The 12,514-nt window shown below is 31.5% G+C and overlaps 2 pseudogenes; one reads left to right on the top strand and one right to left on the bottom strand.

The window, feature by feature from the left end:
- Positions 1-4,990, bottom strand: part of LOC128164989 (multiple epidermal growth factor-like domains protein 6) — a 37,616-nt pseudogene extending 32,626 nt beyond the window's left edge.
- Positions 4,991-11,418: 6,428 nt separating this feature from the next.
- On the top strand, positions 11,419-12,279 carry LOC128165336 (uncharacterized; annotated as a pseudogene).
- The last annotated feature ends 235 nt before the right edge of the window (positions 12,280-12,514 follow it).

Raw genomic sequence — 12,514 nt, 5'->3', positions numbered from 1 at the left:
CGCTAAAATTTAACAAGTCTTCGTAAGAGAAAAAAAAGGAGAGGGGGCACCCACTTATCAATCGAAACAAAAATGTTCTTTGCATAGGTCTGATCTTATTAAGCTCGATAAAATGTAAATCAAGGATCGGGGCAATGCTAGCAATTTACAACAAGTGTACCATTCGCTCTTGTAATTGTTCTTCATACAATGGAATAGAGGAATCGTTATATTTGCGTCTCACTCCGATATCATTGACTTTAAGGACGTTGTTTACTCAGGGTTTGAGTTCTTAATTTCGAATTGTTATAACATTCAATGTCATGAGCAAAATATTTGCTCTAAACACACAAAGTATTTAAGAAATGAACTATAATTGACATACCATTCGATATTTATACTATATTTTGGAATTAGGCTCAAACAAAATTGGACTTTTAACAAAACAGAGGAAATTAGGACATTTTGTTTTTCACTGAAATATTTTGGTAGTCCTGTAATATTCAAAGCTTAGATTTTATTTGTTAGTCAAAATAATTTGCATATTTTTTGTTAGTTTTATCTCACTTTTCATTTAGATAATCAAATGGCATACACTACAAAAATATTGAAAAATGCTTAAAAACAATAAAAGACTCAAAATGTTGATCAATGACCATTTATAAGTTTTATGCCTGCAGAGTGAGGTCAATATACGAAGTTTAATGCTATAAATGTTTAAGTATTATCACCATTAAGTTTTTTGTTAAATTGAATAAAGACTGGGTAGGAATTTGAATCATGGATAAAAAGACTTGTAGATGAAATTTATATGCTTAATAATATATTTCAAGGGATATAAAACATGAAATTAAATATCGAATATTTACTCTCAATGTCTCAAAGAAAAATTGAAAATTTTGGATGTTTTTTTAAAACTCACCTACTGTGTATAAAGAAGTGCTGTGTTGTTTTAATGAATGTAAAAGGTTAATTCATACATTTGAAGTTTCAAATGTAACATTTGCACAACAACCATTGTGGAATAATACTAGTACTCTGTTTGAACAAAAGGATAAATCATTATATTTCTTAAAAATGGGTAATGAGTAATATTTTGTATGGCAAAGATTTATTTAACAAAAAATGGTGAATTCAAAACAATGCAAGAACTTTCAAATGATCTAAAGAAGAAAAATGTTTGGTTTTGTGAATACAAGATTTTAAAGAAAATAATCAAGAAAAAACGTGAGTGTTGTTATGAAGTGTTGTTATAATACAAGAATACTGAAAGGAAATGTTTATAATTTTCATAACGGAACATTTGATAAATTCGATTAGAGATGTAAATTTTACTATGTAAACTTGCTTCCTAAAAAATTCAAACTACCTTGATACCAATCTGCATTAAACAAAGTATTTAATATTGGCAGAGAAAATTGGAACGATATTTATGAAAACAAGGTAAAGAACATATATGACAAAAGACCTCGTGAATTTAAGTATAAGTTGTTAAATAATATTTTGAATTGTAATTCCTTTCAATACAAATGCAAATCAAGGTCTGATGCAAAACGTAAATCCTGTTTTTGTGAAAAGTAAATTACTAATCACCTTATATTTGATTGTGTTTCTGTACAAAGGCTGGGGCAAAAATTGAATAGTATTTTGAATTTCGATTTATGCTGAACACACATTATTATTGGCTTCTAATTTGAAAAAAAATTAAACAACGTATTTTTGAAAAAAATTATATCATATTTATCATTAGTGATTTATAAATATAAAATGGCATGTAGAATGAAAAAAAAGTTAGTCTTGTAATACAATTTTGAATCGTTTTTAATGGTCTCTCTCTAAAAAAAAATGGACTTGATGTCAAATTTTCCAAAAACAAAAATAAATTGAGGGAAAATAGTAGAATTAATTCGATTCTTATAATTTGTTAATTAGTTATTAATAAGATTTAACTGCTTGTCCTGACCCGGGACGGTCAGACTTTGTAAAGGATACATATTTCTGAAGACACAATATTTTTTTTAAAGAATGCCATTTTGTGTTTTATGAATTTTCATTGACGTAAATTAATATGTTAACACAAAAAGAACCCAGATAAAATCAAACGACAGAATACTTTAAATATGACGTTTAAGCATACATTTACAAGTTAATTATATATACCGAAGCGCTCAATTTCGAACACTTTTAAAGTTGGTCTTGGTAAACCTGGTAAACTTGTTGCAACGATTTCAAAGAACTTTCCTTGAAGTGGTGTATTACACGTGACAGTGACAGTTTTCTTCATGCTGACATCCCTACTTGTGAAGTTGAGGCATATCATCGAGTCAGCTCTTCTATATGTGTCATTTTTAACATACACCGTATAAATAATCTTTTCTGTTACAAAATAAAATAAAACATAAAATCAGGAATCATACGCTAAAGAACAAGTTAAAAACAATTTCTGAAACCGAGAAATACTGTGGATTCTTAATTAAGCGCGAGGAATCAATATACGTGTACAATAATGCGAAGCACATCTCGCGAATTTTAAAATCACGCTATAATATTTCAGACATATGAAAGTTACATTAACTTTTTTAAAAATGGCATTTGCGATTTCATGTTATCAGAATCGATGAAAATCGATTAAATTGCGGAGATAAGTAATCGCGAAAAATAAAGAATTTACAGTATAATAACAAAATAAACGGTTTTATTTGTACATTGTACACACGCACGCGTAACCATTTATTACGATATTTGATTTCATAGTTATTGTTTAACATTTTATTCAGACTACATCATTTCAATTTGAAGATACATTGATATAATGTGAATCGATCTACCTACCAAGTTCAAGGGTAACGTCAACTTGACGAAGTTCGAAAATAGTTTGGAATTCAACGCGTATATATGGAGGAATATTGTTATCCTCAACATAAGTATCAAAATCGCCATCTAGAAGTGCTGTATTCTTAAAAGCTTTGCCGTAAAAAGTGTTAGCTGAAAGAAGACAATATTATGTAAAAAGAACTGATGAATGATGTTTTCCGAGAGTCAACATCATCATGACCATGAAAAATAATACAAGTTTTGACCATGTTTATACTATACATACTGTATAGTATACTAGTATATAGTAAGTGTATTGAGTCATCTTTAAAATAATACTACATTTTTGGCAATTATTAATTGTGGATCCGCTCCATCCAGGTAAACAAGCGTCACATCCAGAAGTACAGTTGCCACAGTGACAAATACATGTACCATTGCTAGTACATTGACCTATATAAAACAAAATATAATACCCTTCAGGTGGTTCCCAATCGACATGCACCAAATTTACAGCTTCAAATATTGTTCATTCTTTTATTTGATCCATTTGTAAAAGAGTCGATTTAAGGACACATTTTTCAAGACTTTTCAAATGAAACTTTCCACGCGATTTATGCATGCTTAAATTTTATCAGTAGTTCAAAGTCAACTAATGATATACACGATGTGAATGACAATACTATTACAAATTACAAAATATGTCTTCAATTAGAAGAGTACGCAATATTTTTCCATGATCTTGAATAATTTGATGAAAATACTGTCATCTTTTGCACACTTTATCAAACCGGCTTAAAATGGTCGTCTTTTCCCCATTTTCACATGTTACAATGGTAAACCGTTCCCCTATGTTACCATGGCAAACCGGTCCCAATCGTCACTTTTGTCTTGCTTCTTTATTCATATTTACCAAAGTGTATCAAAAATGTTTATAAAAACCCCAGATAATCTGCGCGGTCACCAAGAATTACATAGACTTAGAATAGTTTTAGAATTTACTTGTATTCAGCGTAATACATATCAAAAATACATTAAAAACTAATTTCAGACCAAAACAATGTAGGTATTCTGACAATACATATATATTTGTATTGAACCTGTAATGATAAGTCCTTTGATATTGATTTTTGACATGAAATTTAAGTTTTATTCAAATATATGCTTTTCTCTAGCAAATATCAAAGTTAGATTCTGTATTGAGTTATTTCCCGACATAGATGGCAATGGGACCTGTATTTCGATATCAATCATAAAATTCACAAAGTTTCAGTAATAGAAAAAACTTGATCATTAACGAATAAAAAAGTAAACGTATTATGTGCATGTTATTTCAAACAAGGACACAGTGCATAGTAAATTATTGAAATTTTGCTTTTATTAATCGATGATATGTAATGAACTTACCATGAATAAATTTTGAAACAAAAAAAACTTGAAATATTAGCAGGAAAGCAATCGACATCATCTGTAATTTAAAAAAATGATTTTTTTTTTATAAATCATTATGTTATTACAGCATCTGATAGATAGTTTAACGTTATTTTCTTTTTAGGTTTTACATCAAAACCCTTCGTATTCCACATAACTTCGCGAATATAAACCTTATTGTTTACAGCTTATTTGTACATAATTTATTTAGAAGCAGATCAATTAATTTTTTTTTGAATGTCTGTATTTAGTAATAACTGTACATGTATAAAGACATGCGTTTGTTCATTATGTATGATCACAAATACCTTTTTTTGAATATATGGATTTTAATTAAACAAACGTTTTTAGCTTAAATAATCATACCTTCTTTAAGATAGTTCTCATTGGTACGTTGTTGACAATACAGCCTCCTGGATATGAATTTTCACGTCTTAAAGTTTAAAGCACCATTCCTAAATCATGCTTAACTATTCAATGCATGTAATACTTTCCAAAGTTGAACGTACATGAAAGAAAACAAACGCTCATATATAAACTAGATCCCTTTCATTTTTATAATGGTTAGCACTCACTCACAAGGGTAAGTGTAAATTTCCGTTTTCCGCTATATACATGTTTATGAAACTAAATTTTAAAAATCACTGCTGCTACAACGTTGATGCTCTCCTTCAGCCATTTACATGTATTGCAGATGAAATTAAAACATTAGATGTCAGAGTAACAAACAAAACTTGGTAATGAATTAATTGGCGATGACGGCCATGGTTTCTACACGTACATGTATATACAATATAATATCAAGATGCATCATCTATTCAAATCTGAAAAAGATTACATCAATATTACCAAGATTTGTCAATCAAAGGGCACCTGCTCTAAAGACTTTATAACCAGCTCATAAACTTTAACATCATAAGATTCAGCATAAAAGCCTATCAAGTGCGTAAGTTTCATAAGACGCACCATCCGTGCAAGATTGGAAAAGTTAGAACCAGTATAACTAAAAAAAACATTAGAGGGCACCTGCTCTGAAAACCAGCTCTTAAAACATTAATCTCCTCCAGTATCAAAAACCTTTGGCTCAAATTCAACATTCAAGCCAGTGAAGTGCATCAGTATTATAAGACGCACCACCCTACAAGTTTGGTGAAGTTATGACCAGTAGTAACTCAGATATAACCATCTAAGGGCATCTCGCTGAAAAAAGTAACCTGTCCTAAAAACCTTTACCTTTTCCAGCATCTGAAATTCATGGCCTAGATTCAGCATACAGGTCTTTTTAGTCCATAAGTAGATCCAGATACATCATTTACCACTAGTAACTTAAATACAGGACACGCACAAAAATTTTAACCAAGTCCGGACGCCCACGCCGTGGGTACATCAAAAAGAAATTATATTAAGATATATATCAAAGATTACGTATAAGTAAGTTTGTAGACCTGGCATCACTTATCAAGTCAATTATCAATATTTGGTCGCAGCATACGCAGATAGAAGTGAATAAATGCATTCTTCTTGTTATAGATTTGTAGTTCATTTTTTGCAAAGGACAATGATAGTATGCACTTTTCATTGCATTCCGTCTGAAAGTGGAAATGACTCCAGTTCACTGCAGAGGGTACTCCACGGAATTTTGAAATACAATGTGTTTTTATTATACTGTAGCACATTGTAGAATCACACATGCATGAGAGTGTCGTGGTCGGTGTAAGACGGGGGCCGGGATTTTGAAGGGATGCAAGTAGGTCATAGAGTATTCAAAGACTTATTATGTTTAATCAGAATCGATTTTGATTACCAAAAGTATCACAAGAAAGACAGTGATTGTTGATCAACTTCCTCTAGCAACACGAGAGTTGAAATATCTTTGGAAAAGCCCAAACACTTCTAGAATATGTAAGTGGGGTAGGCGACACGTATTTTTCAAGGTATTTTATTAAAGGACTTTGAAATCAAATTCGTTTTCAATTAATTAGGAAATTGATTTTAATTAGTTTCCTGGCCAATAATTTTAACAGTGAAATATTATCGTTGTTCCTAAAATGTTTGATGCAAAATTAATTAACGCAAGGCAACATTGTAATAATTAGAAACATGTTCAAATTGATTTTAATTAGTTTCCTGGCCAATGATTTTTAAAGAGAAATATTATTGTTGTTACTAAAATGCTTGAACCATATTTATAAAATTTGTGGCTATATTCTAATATAATAAATTATAATTTTCCTTTCAACAAATTTCCAACTAAATGTAACTTATTCTCACGAAATATTTTTCAGTTTGATAAAACTCACGAGGAAGTAATTTATGCCCTCAAAAAATCATTACCACAAAATGTAATTAATTCTCACGATACATTTTATAAACATTATAGTTTGTGGCATATTTGTATAACCGTTTGTTTTATTCATAGATTTTAAAGTATTTAGGACTGTTGAAATGTTTAAAAAAAATAGATGCAGGTAAACCAACATTATGACTAGATATTCTTATGTTTTAGTTTATAAAGTACGAGTTCCGTTGTTTCTATACAGCTCTATACCTTATGTTAGGACAATATGTTGTCCATCACATCGTAAAAAATAAATAACATGAATTAAAGTGAAATAATTTACTGAACCATATGTTTTAAACAAACTGATTGATGCAATCTTTACTTATAATTAAAAAACCCGTTTATTAGCATAACTAAGAATACATTTAGTCTTCGTGGTCGTCCATATGCCGTATGCAAATAATGCCTGTATATATTTGAAACATTTCCAATGTATTAAAGAACTGAACATGTTCGTAAGTCATGAATTGGTAAAAAGATTCATCAATTTACTCAAAATTTGACTCATTGATCCTTAATTAAATTATTAAAACAAGAGTCGAGTTTTGTTTACATATCAATTAATTCTTATCTCTTGTAACTTGGCATTTGACAATTAAATGTTGGTTAAACTTAAGATGACTGGAACGAAACTAATATTCACTCAGAGCAACTCATCGTCTCAAGCCACGGGTTTTGTGTCCATTCTATTTCCACAAACCCGTGGCTGCGTGCTGGGAAATGCCCACGTTGTACATGAATAAAATCATAAATATTTATTACGTGACGTACGCACCGATATCCAATCAAAACGATTCTTAGCGATGTAGGAATTTTTTAATGGCGACGTCCAGTGGGAAAACATGTAAGTTGTGTTTGAAACCAATAACTGATTTAAAGTATTATCGATCTTTAGCAACAGAGGCCAGTAAGTTATACAGTGCATTATTAACTGAATTAAGTGTTGCACGAAAGGGATACGCGTGTAAATTTTGTGTAAACAAACTTAACAGATTGGTTCGATTGGACGAGGAAATTCGAACTAAGATTGACGTTTTAAAACAGAAGCGCTGTTTAGAAGGGGACCGTAAGTTGGATGTATTCTGTAAAACATTGAAATTCATAAAATTGATTTTTTGTGGTCTTTAAGTGCTTGTCACTTTCATATGTATTATACATGTATTAATATTTTTTTCAGATTACTGTCAAGTATGGGAGCAACTACAGATCCTGTATTATTAACAGTGAGGTTCAAAAATCTGTCTTTAAGGCAATATTGAACAACAGGAACCCTGATACGTGTAAAAGTCTCTTACAAAAGATGACCAATTCAAGTCATCTTTGCTTGATTGTTTATGTAAGGAAATCCGAAAAGAGGTGTGCAATCTGTGTAGAAAAGACGAAACTTTATTGAAGTACGATAACAATATCAAGTGGAGAAACATATTAGATGAACTTATTTTGAAAGCAACATCTATAGTCAGAATTTTTCAAAGCATTGTCAGTATAGACAATAAGTCCTCTAGTAGTACACAGTACACCAACAACCTGTGTACCGCACTTTCTGTATTGTTATATGGTAGAAACCACCAACTTTCGCAGATTCAACATGTCATCGGCTTTGTTCTTGATCAGTGTGGGGCCACCAAAGAGGTACAAGACAAACTTACATTTTACTTTATAGTTTTTTTTTGTTTTCTCTGTAAATCTGATAAATCTAAATGTTCACAGTATTACTACATTTGCAGAATTCAAATATGTAAGATAGAAAGTGAAGCACAAAGTGCTTCTGAGTAGATTTGATCACGTACCAGCCAAGTTCATATCCCTGTGAACTTTTTAACATGGCTATTTATTACTTATATTTACATTTGAGCGATTTAGAACAATTGATTTTTTAAGTTTAACTGTGTTTTCATTTGATTAATAATATAACACTTGAATAACAAGCTTTGTTCATTGTGACGTCATAAATTTAACCCCTTGACCGATAAAAAAGTTAACACATATTTAATTGCTTTTGAAAATTAGTAGGTTTATAAAAGGAAAAGTATTAGCGAATGCAAATATTTAACGTTAACCAGACTTGAAAAAAAATTGTTGTTTTGATATTCTATATGAAAATATTTTAGGCTATCTCCATTCTTCATGACATGGGAATTAACGTTACTCATTCTACCATTCACAAGAAGAAAAAGATTTTGGTGAAACAGCAAAAAGATAGAAAAAAGCGACAGCTCAAGCATACACAGAACAACGAAAACTTATTCTCCTAGGGGAAGCTGTTATTGATAGTGACTCTCAAAGAAATTTTACATGTGATCATCAAAGTTTTGCTGACTTAGACATATTAACCGCTAAATCAAAGTCTTCTTTCAAATGGATGTGGAGCCACCTATTCAGGGTGTGAAACTACAGCATTGTATAATTCATGCTTGGAGCCATACAGTTCTGCAAATACTAACTGAGAGTAAGGAGTACTCTTCCAGTAAATCCAGGTTTGACATTTCAGTGAAAGATGGTAAGAAGTCTGTGTCCAATTCTTGCATTGTACCCTATAGAACTTTTTCTTCAGAAATGTACACTACAGCGTCACATGAAAAATCAATGGAAAGACTTAAGAATGAAATCAAGAGAGCCAAACTAAATCCTGTAAAATCAATAGAAGTGCTGGGAGATAACTTGTGAGTCCAGGAGACATGACGTCAGATCGACAGAGGAAAAGCTGGCACTGGTTCTTGGTTTTATTAACACAGAAAAGAATAACAGCCCCAGACTTACCATCCACTGGAAGAGTTGCAGATATTCTTCATCTGGAAGCTTCAAATTGGTTACTGTCTAGTGAAGAAATCCTTAGATATCATAGAGATTTGCAAATACATATTGCCAAAATATTGGTGAAAAACTTTGCTGCTTTAAAGCATTTCGAGAAAGTGTTACCAAAGTACATACCTCATGAATTTATAGAAATTACGAAACAAAAGACTGTTTTCTTTAATGCTGACTTAATTGACGCCTGAAGGCATGATACACATATTGCAAAAAATACACAACCTTGTTGTACCCCATTGTGTTGTAGATTCAAAAGAGATTTGTGAACCTGTAGTTTTCGGAGGTGATGTACTCACTAACGAGCGTGCTTTTGGTGCACAGTTGGCAATGTTCAACTACAAATCTGAATTTGAGAATTTATTGGGTGTAATACATAGACCAGAGGGCCTCCACAGACAGATGAATTTCCTCCTGGTGACATTATTTCTCTTGGAGTTCAGTTACAGTTCATGTTGATTCAGCATTGTTTCGGTTTCAAGTTTCAATTGTAAGTTAATAACTATTATTAACAGGGATTCTCATGGAGCCTTTTAAAATATCATTAACATATGAGTAATGTGCAATTTAATTTTTTTCCTTATTATTTATTATGCACGGATCCAGAACTTTTCCCCTGGTTTTCAAGGGAGAAGGTGTTCCAAGGAATATCTTTGGTAATTCTTTTTTATAATTTTTATAATGTAATTTAAAGAAATTTAAATTTTGCGGGATTGGGGGAGGGGGGGGGGTGTGCCATCTCACCACTCTAGATCCGTGCATGATTAATGAGATTTTTTTCTAATTCATTAAACTTGAGTTTATTATCGAATGATTATATAAATCATATTTCTGTATTTTAACGACCCTTTTAAAACACATAAATTATGTCCATGAGAATCCTTAAGGATAAATAACACATAACAAATTTTTAGATATAGTGGTGTCTCAAAATTTAACTTTAAGGTCTAAAGACTGAGACTTGTCATAAACTTCAATCCAAACCTGCTAAATTGATCTCTAATCTTTACTTTGAAAGACAGGGAAGACAATGAAACTGGAATATAGGTCTGTGGTGTGTGATTGTAATTTAAGCTCTCTCTTCCTTCTTACAGCTTCATTGAAGCTAGTTGATATTCTCAAATGTTCATACTGTTTTGTTCATAGTTATAACTAATTAGTTCGAAAAATTATTTTTTTCAAATATTAATACTAACTTCAGTTAAATTCAATAATGTGAGCTTGTATTTTATTTTATTGTGATATTCATTATTGACTGTGTGACTTGCTATATGATTTTCAAAATTACAAATATGACTAGCTTAACTTGACAAGCAATATTACCTAGTCTAACTAAAGCCAACCCTTACTAATTCGCTTTGAACTGAATTAGTAGGGTCTGGCTTTTGTCAGATTGCAATATTACCTACACAATCAAGCCAAAAACAAATTACATGTATTGAATGTAAATGTTATCATTTTAGGGCATTTATCCACTGTTCTATAAAGAAAAGAGCAGCAGTGATCCTGGTTCCTTGTACCAGCTCAGAAACTTGATAAATTGAAGGGACGTCACAGGACCAGATGCTGTAACCACAGCTTATAGGTGAGAAATTCATTCATACTGCAAATTTTAAAAAAGATTCAGAGGGGAATTGAAGTTTACCAATCCCCCTCCCTGATTTTCATTTATCTAAAAATCAAATTGTGTAAAATATAAACCAGAAAATAAATATATCTGATTCTCCCCACCTTTATAATAAATTCAGCTTTATAACTTCATAAGAGAAAAAAATATGGCCTGGTGAAAGGTACATATACACTTTATAGGGTTAAGAAGCCGGTTTTTCAATCTTAAATATACATGTATACGATTAACAAAGTATAATTGTCAGTGTTTCTCAATATATTTTTATCTGTTGCATATCTCACTACCATTTTGTCCAGGATGTTTTAGAAGGATACATGTACATCGTTGCATCATTTTTGATATTAAGTGGTCTGAAGGACATTGATGACACAAATTGCATAGGATTTCCCGTTTTTTTTCATTATAAGTAGTGAAGAGCAGCTGCAGTGGATTTTAACACAAGCTGATGTTGTCATGACCAACTTAGGTATAGATGTAACAAAGGCTGTTGTGAAGCTTAGAGACAACTTTCATCTTTTAGATCAAGATATGCAGAACATTCATCAGATGAAAAGTCCTGGTGGATTTACTTGTTTCTGTGGGAAGCATTACAAAACTGAGGGACATTTTAGGCGGCATTTGTCAAAAGTTCATAAATGGCAGTTTCATGTACCTCCTCAAACAGAGAGTTTGGGTGGTGCAGTAACTTGTTTTCTGAGGATGGCATGCTTATTATATGACACCAATGATGCGTACAAGATGGCAGATGGAGAAAGATGTATACGAAATGCAAAATTGGAGTGGTTATATGCATCAGCAACAAGGCATTACAAATATCAAATCTGGTTATCGAGAATGATTTCCTACACTATTGCTTTATTGTCTCCTCGTGAAGGCTTTCAATACAAATGGAACATTAGCACTAATCTAGTTGGTGGAGTTGACAAAACATTCCTAACGATAACTGCGTGGAACTTTAAGTTAAGACCATAAAGAACCAGCTCAAGACTCAGGGAGCTAACAAAAGTTTTAATTCAGCGAGAACCATAACACTAACAACGCAAGTTCTTGATGACGTGAAAATGAACCTTCTAAAGGAAAATAACATATTCGTTCATCCCGAGTTAGACCAAATGTGGATAAGCGCACTGATATTATGACTATTGCAAACTGTATATTAAGTATGTGCAATGGACAATTGACTGATCTGGAATGGAAAAGTTTCACGAAATTCAAAAAACCTCTTGAATCAATTGATGCTTTTAAAACTGTAACAGTGGATTGTTGAAAACAAGATTATTTCTAATAACACCATGTTAAATTAAATTGATGGAAAGATATATAATTTTTTTCTACTGTTTTCAGTGTAAGGGGTCATATAGTATAAATACAGTTAACTTTGATATCTCGCACTGATATCTCTAATACAATGGATATGTCAAAGTGATTTGTAAGTCCCAACTACTAATTTTTAAAGTATTTTACTCTTGATATATCAAAGGTTTTAAACAGTATCATCTAGTTCGAGATAA

The sequence above is a fragment of the Crassostrea angulata genome, chromosome 10 (assembly GCF_025612915.1).
Source record: "Crassostrea angulata isolate pt1a10 chromosome 10, ASM2561291v2, whole genome shotgun sequence".
NCBI lineage: Eukaryota > Metazoa > Mollusca > Bivalvia > Ostreida > Ostreidae > Magallana > Magallana angulata.
Note: the sequence above shows the minus strand (reverse complement) of the source record. Positions and strands in the feature narration are given on the sequence as shown.